Here is a 13,681-nt window from a genome sequence, read left to right as displayed (position 1 = left end):
TCTGAGAATAAGCACTACAAAACCCGTTGGGTTTTCTCTTTATCATAAAGCCAGGCTACACAGATTTCCACTGACTTCTTCCACAAGTGTTACCTACTTTCTGTGCTTATTCCATCTTTTTCTTCATCTTCCTATTGAAAAGTGTTAAGATTATCTTCTAAACTTTATCTATTTTTATCATGATATTAGGTTGCTTTTTTGACTTTATTTCTGCAGTACAAGTCACTCTGCAGCAGTATCACATTAACAAAGATATACTTCCACCAATCCAGTTTTGGATCTTTTAGATTCACTTTCATCCCAGTTCTGTTCTCTTCTTATATATTATTTGAATAATTGTATCTCTATCTCTGGATTATGGGGCTGCAAAAGAGTAGCCATATTCCTCTTTTATACACAAAGATCACTAGTTTCCTGAGGAATCTGCCTGCCTTGCACTTTTCAAGGGCTTGTCAAATTTTGAGGGCTTCTTATGTTCAAAGAAGCCTAATCTTGTGCTTTATAGAAGGTCAATTTAACTAAGAGAAATCAGCTTTGTCAGATATGTGCACTCTTTACCCTGTTTCCCCGATAGTAAGACACTCCCGATTGTAAGACGTATCGGGGGTTTCAGGGGGGTCGGCTAATATAAGCCGTACCCCGAAAGTAAGACATATGTCTTACTTTCGGGGAAACACGGGGGTATTGCCGGGGGGGAGCCCGATGACGTCGCTTCCAAGCTCCCCGCACGCCCCTCGCCTTCGCCTCGCCGCGGCGCCACCACCTCTTCCCCGGCTTGGCAAAGCGAAGGACGGAGCTGGTCCGAAGCGAGCCGAGCGGGCGGCGGCTTGCAGCAAAGGTGCTCGTCCCAGCAACCGAGTCCTGCGGAGGCTCGGCTGCAAGCGGCCAGCGAGGCTGACCGGCTCCGAGGCGAGCGGCCGGAGCTGTGCCCTCCTTGGTGGGGCTGCCCAACTGCGCAGAGCGGCTCCTCCCCTCCAGACACACGCTTCCCCGACATGCGTCTGCAGCTCCACGCGTGCACACCACTTGGAGCCCTGAGGTTGAACTTGGAAAAGGGCTCACGAGGCTCCTGTCCCGCGGCTGCCCTTCTGGACTCTGGGGAGATGCCTTCGGGAACGCGACCCTTTCAATTTTTTTCCAATGTAAGACATACCCCGAAAGTAAGATGTAGTGGGGCTTTTGGGGGTAAAAAGAAAGTAAGACACTGTCTTACTTTTGGGGAAACACGGTAATACCGCATATTATAATAGTAAACCAAAGCATAACTCTGTTATTATATACGACCAACTTAGATTTGGCACATTAGCTGTAGCTATACAAACCTTGTCATGGTTACCATCTGAAAATTCAGTGACATTTATAATCAATGTGTACTCCTAAATTACAAAGTTTCACAACCTCTTCCAGAATAAGTCTTATCTCGAATTCTTTCTAACCAAAGTACTTCTTTGTTTAATTTTTGTCATATATTTGTCAACCACACATGCTTGACATGATCTGAACCAAAAAAGTTTATCTTGGTGTCCTCAGACCACAGGACATTGTTTCAGAAATGCATGTCCTTAGTCTGCTTGTCTTCAGCAAATTGTTTGCAGGCTTTTTTTGTGCATCATCTTTAGAAGAGGCTTCCTTCTGGGACAACAGCCCTGCAGACCAATTTGATGCAGCATGCAGTGTATGGTCTGAGCACTGACAGTCTAATCCCCTCCTTCAACCTCTGCAGCAATGCTGGTAGCACTCATATGTCTATTTCCCAAAGCCAACTTCTGGATATGACACTGACCACAGGCACTCAACTTCTCTGGTCGACCAGGGTGAGGCCTGTTCTTAGTGGAACCTGTCTTATTAAACTGCTGTATGGTCTTGGCCACTGTGTTACGGTTCAGTTTCAGTATCTTGAAATCAGATGATTTCATCTCAGGATCTTGAAATCAGATGATTTCATCTCAGCTCATCTTTCAATGAGCCAGGGTGGCACAGCAGGTAGAGTGCTGTACTTCAGGCCACTGAAGCTGACTGTAGATCTGCAGGTCAGCGGTTCGTTCAAATCTCATCACCGGCTCAAGGTTGACTCAGCCTTCCATCCTTCTGAGGTGGGTAAAATGAGAACCCAGATTGTGGGGGCAATATGCTGGCTCTGTTTAAAAGTGCTATTGCTAACATATTGTAAGCCGCCCTAAATCGGCATAAAAATCAAATAAATAAATAAATAAATAAATAAATAAATCTTGGCAATCTTCTTATAATCTATATAAGATAAGCCTAGGCCATCTTTATGTTGAGCAACAATTCATTTTTTTTCAGATCCTCAGATAGTTTATTGCTATGAGATGCTTCTTGAATTTGAGCAACCAGTATGAGAGAGTGAAAGTGATAACACCAAATTTAACACACCTTGTTAGTGCAGGGTACATGTGTGTTAGGGTTTGCCACTGTAAACTTGCACTATCACTTTAAATGTTACAGTTGCCACTGTAAAACTGTACTGTTACTTTAACTGTTAAATATTCTAGGCTGGTACGTCATTAGAGGGCACCAGTACTCCTTCCCTCAAATGACGCTGTGACGCACATTTCTGCTCAGTCATTTTTTTACTTTGCCTTGAGAGGGGGAGTGTAATTAGCTTTGTCCGCGGAGAGGGGCGGCATACAAATCTAAATAATAAATAAATAAATAAATAAATTATTGTATTTGCTTAGTGCTTGTTATGGAATTGTTTCTATCTTTTGTCTATATGTAAATAGTACTTATTAAGCATAACTACGTCTGTGTCTTTGTTTCTTTGGCTTTATCACACACCCACGCTCTGTTAAAATTCTCTGCTGTGTGTATGTCGAAGGTCTCATAGCCTAGCTATACCGAGACATGCCAACACACCTGCTCCCCCTTCAGTCCTGAGACCTTGTACCACTAATGAGTCACATGACACCAGAGAGGGAAAATGACTACTTAGGCTCCCTTTGGACATTGCCACCAGATTTAAAATTAAATAAAAAATACATAGAATGGAGATAGATTTATATATATAAATCTATCTCCATTCTATGTATTTTTAAATTAAATTAAATTTTAAATTAATTTTAAAATTAAATTAAACAATACATACAATGGAGATTGATTTATATATATAAATCTATCTCCATTCTATGTATTTTTTATTTAATTTTTCTGATTTAAACATGTTTAAAATGAATACATAGAAGTGGGTGAAGGAAACAAATGTATTTGCATTTAATGTAAATCTATATATTCCAATTACTAAAAGCAGTTTTATAAGCTATAAAGGCTTCTTGATCGAGGTATGGCAGATATGACAATTTTGACATATGTAATCATGTCAACAAACGATTTTGTGTAATTAGCCACTGTCATGTCCTGTGGCATTGTTTGTCAGATCCTTATAAATACACTCATGGATCTAGTAGGTTACAGCAGCACATTTGAAGAAAAATGAAAAATTTAGACAAGAGGCTATTTTATGAGATGACACAAAAAATAAAGTATTAACGGTAAATGATTATTCATTATGGATTTAGGAAGCTTCACTTTCTTATTTCTCTAAAATATAACAAATGGAATAACATTGATCAAAATGCTACTTTAGGAAGAAGCTGTGGCAGGTCCAGCCAAGCCAATCAAATAGCTCTTGCTGAACTCAGCACTTCCTCTCATTTAGCCAGATAAATGGCTCTTGATGTGGGCAATTTTGTGAAGAGAAGGTCTCATGATTAATTGAACTAAACTAATGGAAAGAAGGTTGGCTACTGAGCCGTGTCTGACATTTGCAGTGATTTTTGCAAGTAGTTGCAGGGGAAGACCTAAAATCAAAGTTTCTGACTACCTATTTTATCATTACATACGCCCATGTAGTTTTATGTATGGTATGTTTGTATGTATGCTTTTTATATAATGGGTTTTTTAGGTTTTTTAATGTAAAATTGTTATTTTAGACTTTGATATTAGATTTGTCATTGTATATTGTTTTTATCACTGTTGTGAGCCGCCCCGAGTCTACGGAGACGGGCGGCATACAAATCTAATAAATAATAATAATAATAATTAACCATTTCTCTTGGTTTAAAATCATGGAAATTCTAAATATGAGTGAGCTAATTCTGCTCTTTTATTTATTTATTTATTTATTGGATTTGTATGCTGCCCCTCTCCATAGACTCGGGGCGGCTCACAACAGTGATAAAAAAAAAATGACAAATCTAATATCAAAGTCTAAATTAACAATTTTATATTAAAAAACCTAAAAACCCCATTATATAAAAAGCATACATACAAACATACTGTATATAAAACTACTAGAACTGATCATCTTCCATTAAAATACATTGCCACATAATATTAATTAATCTATCAATTATATATATATATATATATATATATTTACAGCAGCACGAAGCTTACAACTTCAGCCTGATGATGATGAATGTGATTTCACTGAAACATCGCATAGACATGCAAAATATTACACGGGGCAAAACCCGAACTCAGAACAATCTACATATATATATGTATATTTGTTTTCGTAGATTTTCACGGGTATATGTATGTAGATTGTTCTGAGTTCGGGTTTTGCCCTGTGTAATATTTTGCATGTCTATGCGACGTTTCGGTGAAATCACATTCACCATCATCAGGCTGAAGTTTTAAGCTTCGTGTTGCTGTAAATATGGAATGTTTGTAACTGCCATTTCTTCCTTATATATAGTGTTGGGGGTGGAGATTTGGTTTGAATGTAGCAAATAGATTGGGTGACTATGTTTTAGTGATTTGATTGGTTGGTGGAATCACACTAACTTGAAAGATTGATATGGTGATTATTCTGATATGTTTTTTTGTTTAAGGCTGGTTTCCAAATCTCTGGTAGGCGGGACGTATCATCTATTTTATTCATGCATAGGGGGCGTTTCTCAATCTCTATAGCTTCTCTAGTAATTCTTCTGTATAAATTTTCTGTTTTGGAAAGTAATTTAGTTTTTTCAAAGTCAATTTCGTGCCCTGTTTTTTTAATGTGCTGGACAAGGGAGGAAGTCTTTTCTTCTTTTTTAACTGCATTCACATGTTCTGCAATGCGTTGGCTCACTCTTCGATTGGTTTGTCCAATGTATGTGGCTGCACATGTTTTGCAAGGGATTTCATAGATTCCTTGGTGTTCTAGTCAGATTTTATCTTTTGGGTTCCTTAGGATGTTTGATATTTTTTGGTTAGTGACAAATGAAGTTTTAATATTATGTTTGTGCAGGATTTTACCAATTTTGTCAGTGGTGCCCTTGATGTAAGGGAGAAGGGTGGTACCATTGTCCAGTTCTTGATCTTGATTTTTGGGGGACTGGACAATGGTACCACCATTCTCCCTTACATCAAGGGCACCACTGACAAAATTAGTGTGATGTCTATATTCACTCCACATGACAGGTGTGCTAGTTGTTTTTATTTTTGATTTTTTTTGTTTGGTAATTTTATGACTCAGGAAATTGTGAGATCTCAAAAACTGAATTATTTCAATATTTATTTCATTCATTCATTCATTCATTCATTTATTTATTTATTTATTTATTTATTTATTTATTTGTCCAATACATAGGAAGAAAAATAGACATGTATATATAAGGGTAAAGTGAACTTAGAGGAGAGGATATATGAAAGAAAGAAAATATATATGATAAGTGAGAGAAAGGAAAGACAATTGGACAGGGCACGAAAGGCACACCAGTGCTCTTATGTACGTCCCTTACTGGCCTCTTAGGAACCTAGAGAGGTCAATCGTGGAGAGTCTAAGGGAGAAAGGTTGGGGGTTGGGGTTGACACAATTGAAAGTAACTGTGAGACTACCTGATCTAAGAAATTATTTTTACTCCGAGATTCATACACAACTTTTTTTTCATTTCCTACCACCTTCCAGTGATTTGCGCCAAGGGAATATACAAGGAGAGTTATTCTGTGACTAAGCCAGTCTGTGAAGTATCTTTCCTCTATGATAAGAAAGCTTTTCTTATTTTCATTAGGAAAGCAGCTGAATGTCATCTTCTAACAGACCTTTGGAGGATAAAATGGTAGCTGCTGCCAGCTGCTATATATATTGTCTTTGAGAGTTACGTTTCATGGCAATTACCGGTATATGGATTTATTAGGCATTTTAGACTTTATCTTTTATAATGACTTTATAATATTTGTGCCTATTATGAGCTTACAAGAGTCTATGATTAAGGAAGCATGCAATAAATATGTAAACTGATTTAATTATATTATGAAGCTATTTACATTTGATGAATTTAACAAAGGGGACTCTTGTGCAATCTTTAGGATTACCTGTTCCCTCTTTCTTAATAGGACAGTTCTTCCTTGTGGACATTGGGTCTTCACTGATCAATTACATGTAATATGAATTCTTGCTGTCAATATTGACTAGATATGCCATCAAAACATTTGGCAAGAAAATCTTAAGAGTTGAGCATAAATATGAAAATCAAACTGCATTCAAGAATTGGGAAGGAGTTCTTATGTTTGCAAACATATTTTAATGGTTCAATGAGACATTTCTTATAAAAATAATTTGCAAGCCATATGATTGCTGATTCAGTTTTAGCTACTAGAAGAGAGCTTCTATATAACCATTTTGCACTTCAGAAATGATACAGCACTTATTTAGCTTATGTAAAAACAAATGGGGCTGCTTCAAGCAACACTTTCATTCCTATGGAACTAAATCCAGATAAATAGGTTTTAGTTATTTCTTCTTCCGCCACTCCAGGTGGTTCAGATAAAGAAAACATGTTTTCTGACCTTGGAGGGTATATAAGCAACAATAAGTGGATGCATGCTGGATTTATATTCTAACTAAGGGAAGGGGAAAATGTTTATTTGTATCCAGGCATTATGTGTTATTTAGGTATCCTACACTTCTACGAGTGAAAAAATGACTCTCAGCTGCTTAGTTTTGATACATTACAACAGTCCGCATACAAGCATTTGTTAATAGAATTGTTTTTTGCTAGTCAGAACAGCAATAGCTCTTGGAAAGTGTATGAGTAACATCAAGAGGGTGATTGTGATATCAGGTAGCTTATGGAAGTTGATGTTTGATGCCTCTGGAAACTACCGTATTAAGTAAGCCTGCACATAAAATTGACAGTTTTCAATATTGCCTGATCCTGTAATAATAATAAAGTTCCTCAGAGGTATCACTGGAAGAAGCAAAGTGCTGGACTGAGATGGAGCTCCTGTCTGATCTTGTATACTTATAGTAATTTTCTTATGGTTGAATAGAATTTGTTTACTAGGGTTTTGGTTTTTGCCACTGATTGATGTTCTATACTTACGATGCATGGTATGGATAAATAATACAACTATAGTGCTACCTTGTCTTACAAACTTAATTGGTTCCGGGACGAGGTTAAGGTGAAAAGTTTGTAAGACGAAACAATGTTTCCCATAGAAATCAATGGAAAAGCGATTAATGCGTGCAAAGCCCAAAATTCACCCCTTTTGCCAGCCAAAGCACCCACTTTTGCACTGCTGGGATTCCCCTGAGGCTCCCTTCCATGGGAAACCCCACCTCCGGACTTCTGTGTTTATGTGATACTGCAGGGGAATCCCAGCAGGGAAATCCCAGCATCACAAAAACGAGCACTTCGCTGGCAACGGAAGTCTGGAGATGGGGTTTCCCAGCGAAGGGAGCATCAGTGAAATCGCAGCATCACAAAAACGCCGAAGTCCTCAAAACCCCACCTCCGGACCTCTGTGTTTTTGCGATGCTGCGATTTCACTGAGTCAATGGGTACTTCGCTGGCAACGGAAGTCTGGAGGCGGGGCATCCCAGCGGCGGCAGTGGGTTTGTAAGGTGAAAATAGTTTGTAAGAAGAGGCAAAAAAATCTTAAACCCTGGGTTTGTATCTTGAAAAGTTTCTATGACGAGGCATTTGTAAGACGAGGTATCACTGTATTCTATAAATATAACTAAGTAGCAGAAAAATAAATGTGTACTAAGTAGCAGAAAAATAAATCAAGCAGTGACAAGAATAGCATGAACACAGATTTAGAGTTAACTCCTATGAACACAGTTTTAATACATCATCATTGCATAACAATAGCAGTAGCAATTAACAATAACAATAACAATAACAAATAAGCCACCTCTTTTTTATTAACCCATTAATGGGCAAAGTTCTCTAGGCCTAAGAAGGAGCGTATTAGCCATAGACTACTTGGCTGCTGTTGAATTTCCTTGTAATAAGACAGATGATTTAGGAATGATTGAAATTGTAAAGATGACAGTTTAATAGAAACTTCTTCTCTCTTACTGGATTCTGTGTGCCTTTAAATAACTAGGCTTACTATCTGCCATACTTACATTATTTTTGTCTCTAACTTTATAAAACTGTTGATAAGTGGAAGATTTTTTAAAATGTGTCTAGCTCAGCAAAATGCTAACATCTACTGAAATTTTTCATTGGACTCTGCAAAAATTGTATTCCAAATGGTTATAATTATTTCATTTGTGAACATCCAGTGAGAAACTATGCTGCTAAACAATGTCCCATTATTTTGTAGAATATATCCTCTTAAACAAGGTGACATAAGAAGAAATTTAAAAGCACAATATACGCAGGCGGCATGCTAAAATATACTGTTTAAGTTTAATAAGGATTATTTTGAGATTTGGATAAAGTTCTTTTTCTTTTTTCTCATTTAGGGAAGCACGATTCACTCTGATATAATCTCTTTGTGAACCCTGTACATTTCGATGCTGTTGTTTTTTCCTGTTGAAACTGACATCTCCATCTGGGTTTACTGTTCTTCCATGTAATTGAGAATGCATAAGTAAAACTCTGCCATAAACATGCTGTGTGTATTTGTGTGTGTGCTTTACTTTTTGCTTGGATTACTGGAAATACTTAAAACTAGTAAACGGACAAGCAATATGAATGGCTGCATAAAAATATTTCTTGTAGCACAGCATATATATTATTATGCTTCAAATCATGATATAGAATGGTAATCATAGTGTATTGATCATTCTTTTTTGCTTAGCAAAGGGATTATACAAAATTTAGAAAGCAAGTATTAATAATTAAACTCCTTAAAACCCACCTCTGCCGTCAGGCATGGAGGAACTGTGACATCTCCCCCTTGCCTATGTAGTTTTTATGTATGATATGATTGTGTTTATGTTTTTATATATTGGGTTTTTTTTAGACTTTATAATGTAAAATTGTTATTTTTGGATTTTAAATATTAGACTTGTTACCATGTATTGTTTTTTATCACTGTTGTGAGCCGCCCCGAGTTTCACTTAACAATAGAAATGTTGGGCTCAATTGTGATTATACGTCGAGGACTACTGGTATTGTTTAAAATGTTTGTGCACATTTGTGCAAATGTTTGTGCAATGGAAAAATATTATGTAAAATGCTGGCATATTGATTTTATAATTGTTATATCATTGCCTGATAGTTATAAAGTATAATTCTCCAACATCATAAAATATTTATTTCTAACACAAAGAGTTGGATAATTTCTAATACATATATTTTTGTCTTTTTCATAAACTTTGTGTTTAAGTACTGTATATTCTTGGTTTGCTGATAGTTTCGGTTCTACTAGATTTCAAACAAGCATCAAAAGTCTTCACAATTCTCCATAGCCACATGAACTCTTCAATAATTGCACATTTTACTACGTATTTTACAAATACTGACTTATTTGTAAGGCTCATTCTCCAAAATGATCAAACTGTTTCTGAAGAAGGTTAAAAACGATCTGGTTTATAAATCAAATCTGATATTGTAAGTACAATATTGGCTCCACAACTTCCAAGCAAGCTTACTTTAGAGAATGGGTATTTTTTACCTGATGGTATTGTATTAGATAAGTTTCTAGCGATGTACTCCTTATAATCACAAAGATCATCTCTCTATAGCCAGCCTAATAAAACGTTTTCTGTTTTAAAATAGTACAGGTTCCCTATACAGAATCCAGATTAAAGTGAAGAAAATGAATACTTCGTGATGTAATTATTTTTTCATTGCATTCTTAAAAAAGATTCTGAAGAATGATTTTAATGTGTATGGTTTACAGGCTATATTGTCTGAAGGAAATGTTTCATCAACATTTTGGCTAAAGCACCTTGACTGTATTTATAAACCTCCTTTGTGTTACTTGCATGTTATACATGACTTTGGTGATTCAGACAGAATACTTTAAACAGAGAGAATTGTCTGGGCTTAATAAATTCAATAGTAATAAAAAGAAAAGGTTAGCTCTTAAAAGAAAATATTTATATTGAAGGTAATTACAGCACCTTATATTTATGTATCACCTTTTAAACCCATGTTCCCAAAAGTACTTTAAAAATGTAATTAAGGAAAAAGATTCTGTGCCGAATCTTTGGTTTTATCTTCATCACCCCCTCTAAACTTACTGTGTGGCCTTTGACTATCTGCCTAAAATCTGATATTTATTCATTTGTAGAGCCTACTATTATACATAACTAAAGTTTGTAACCTTTTTAGACTAGATATTATAAAAGCATCCTATAGAAAAATTGCTTTAGTATCTTCTACACAAATGAAAATAAGAAAAGGCTGAGTAACACATTCCAAAATTATTTTACTATCTTTATCAAACATCCAAAGTGAGGCCAATAATTTTAGTAGCACATGGCCTGGAAATCGCCACCATTCAAAAAAAAAACCTTTTAGGTTTGTTTTCTGTTTGGTAATTGGATGAGAATGCCGTTACAAGAGTACAATCATATTTATGAAAGACAAGACACACTCCTTGTCTTTCGTAAATTACTCAAGACCCATCTATACCGCCAGGCATGGGGGAGTTGAGACACCTTTACCCCAGGCTTTTTTATATTTATGTTTGAGTATGTATATGTTGTTTCTTTTTTTTAAATATGATAGGGTTTTATGTGCTTTTTAATATTAGATTTGTTTTCACTGGAATATTGTTTTTTTTATTATTGTTGTGAGCCGCCCCGAGTCTTCGGAGAGGGGCGGCATACAAATCTAATAAATTGAATTGAATTGAAAAATTGAATTCCTTTAACTTTTATCTAGAAAAGTATTGCTAAAATATATTTTTTGTGCTTAGTTGAGAAATAATCTAGAATGTGAAGGAGATTATCATAGTGCCCTTCCCCAATCCATGTCAGTAGAATAACCAGGTAGACAAGACATCACTAATTTAGTAGTCCTCTGCTACACTGCAGATTTTATTTTCTCTTGCTTGTCTGAAGATGACAAAACATATAAATATATCACTGAAAAAAGAGAACGAGTCAGTAATGGCAGATACTTTCAAACTGTACCAGTTTTTAGAGCTAATGCACAGGACTGGATCTTTTTCCTACATAGCTGCTCAACAAGAATAGGAACACAATATTATTTTCTTCATGTGCAGTTAGGACTCTTAAAACCATACATTCTTATGCATTACCTAACAAATGGAATGGAATTGTTCACTGATCACAAATTTATTTTTAATATTACTAATCAGAATCTCTTATCTATTTCTATTATGAAAAATCAAAGCAAATCAAAAACCTGAAAGCTTTAAAGAATTTAAAGTCAGCTTTGGCATCTTTTATTTTTATTTATTTATTTATTTTTATTTATTAAACTAAATCTAAGCACTTAAGTAGATGGTATTACTGTAGTTTCCTTGAGAAAAAAATCTTTGTACAGTAGTACATTGAAATTTCTTGTCTAAGGTGTGAAAATAAATCTTTTGCATTCCTTACGTTGAACAGTTCACATTACTTCAATAATGTTATTGAGTCATGGGTCTGCACTTATGTCAACCAAAATTATTACTTTTTGCTCTTATATTTCTTCTGAGAATAGTGCATGTCCTTTTATATGAGCAAAATAAAATGAAAATTGAAAAAGAAGCATTTATGTATTACTGGGATGAATGTTACAGTAATTTTCAGCTCTCCTGTGTTATGTTGGCTACAAAATTCCTAATCATTTTGGAATTTATTTCCATAGAGTATTGGATCATATCAGGATTATTTTGGCTATCACTGACTAGCTTTGTAGATTGCTTTTTAAACTTTCTTTTTGCCTTTTTTAATTGTTGAGGAACTCTGCTCTCACATTGTTTATTTATTTACAGCCCAAGACCAAGTCACAGAATTTTTTTAAAAAAATCAGGGTATTATTAATATACGTATAAAAGTTTCTCTGTATGTGTTTGAGGCAGAGAGAGGGAGAGGGGAGAGGGAGGGAGGGAGGGAAGGAAGGTGAGAGAGATAGGGAGGGAGGTAAGAGATTAATGTATTTTATGTTTGTACCCAGGAAAATCAGAAGTTATTTTTAAATTGCATTCTTCTTTTTCTGCAAAGCTACTTTTTGCCTTATTTTCCTGATTTTTTCTTTAATTTTCATTTTGTCTTTAAATTTGCTTCTGTTGAAATTCAGCCAATTTTTAAAACTATCAGTGGAGTTTATCAGATAAAGAATGAATGTATTATTTCTGATTGCAAATGTGCATCCAGTGAATGTTGTAAAAGGATGCAAGAAACAGACTCAATCTCTATATTTCAGCAGATACGTGTTAAGGCTGGTATATCAATCAGCTGTCATCACCTTAGTGAAGGTCAGAAAAATTGACTCTATGCATCTCAATATTTCAGTCCCATAATCTCTAAGACTGTCCCAAAGGCATTTTCCAAAGGCAACAGGACTTCCTTGTGTGTTTTTTTTCCTTTGAAAACATTTCACAGAAGTTTCTTGGATGTTCTTTTAATCTTGAAGGTTTTTTAGTTGGACTGTTTAGTGTTAACTTGTTTGGCAGTTCCTTCATCAGAAAATTCTTTATTTCTTGATTGTTGGTCTGGTAATAATCTTGCTCATCTGGGTACTGATTGCTAGTGGGGAGGTGTTTTGGCCTTTTTGTTCCCTTTTGAGTTTGTCAATGGTATTATCACATCAGCAAAAAAAAAAAAGAATCAAAATATGACAATAGCAGTTGATCAGATCTACTACTATTGAAAATAAAGAATCAGATTTTCTTAACATTTCTGTTAGATTAAAACTACTGTTAAACAGGTCAGGTAAAGATTAATTTATCAGTGAATTTGCAACAAATCCCAGATTCCCAATGAATATTTGCCTACAAAAGTCTTGGGCTAATTCTTGAAACCAGTAATGGCTGCAAAAAAGTTAAACCGTATTACAAAATAGGAAAGTGTCTTCTTATCCAGAATATAAAAAGCTTTGTAAAGATCAATAAAAAATGGAAGAAAATAAGAAATGGAAATTCACTTTGGAGACATCTGAAGGAAATTATGTTAACATTTGACATTGTAGAATTATGGTGACTGTCAGCTAGATTTTCAGCATGGGTTTTTCCTTTGATACATGCTTACTATCAGCTGCCCCAGTAACAGAGAGGGGCCATGGCATTGGGATTTGGGAAATGAACTGGTGTGATGAAGGCCCGCATGAACAAAAAGGAAGGTTTATTTATTTATTTTATTTATTTATTTATTGAATTTGTATGCCATCCCTCTCTGTGGACTGGGGCGGTTAACAACAGTGATAAAAACAATATGTAGCAATCCAATAATAAAACAACTAAAAACCCTTATTATAAAAACCAGACATACATACTGACATACCATGCATAAACTGTAGAGGCCCAGGGGGAAAGGATA

General features: G+C 35.5%; 1 long non-coding RNA gene across 1 annotated transcript in view; it reads left to right on the top strand.

Annotated features, from left to right (window-relative positions):
* LOC139168484 (uncharacterized) overlaps positions 1-8,818 on the top strand; it is a 52,809-nt gene extending 43,991 nt beyond the window's left edge. The window contains exon 4 of the long non-coding RNA XR_011559300.1: positions 8,705-8,818. This is a non-coding gene — a long non-coding RNA (uncharacterized lncRNA). The remainder of the gene's footprint in view (positions 1-8,704) is intronic.
* Positions 8,819-13,681: the final 4,863 nt, after the last annotated feature.

Source organism: Erythrolamprus reginae, chromosome 5 (assembly GCF_031021105.1).
Source record: "Erythrolamprus reginae isolate rEryReg1 chromosome 5, rEryReg1.hap1, whole genome shotgun sequence".
Lineage (NCBI taxonomy): Eukaryota > Metazoa > Chordata > Lepidosauria > Squamata > Dipsadidae > Erythrolamprus > Erythrolamprus reginae.
This window is presented reverse-complemented; position numbering and strand designations above follow the sequence as displayed.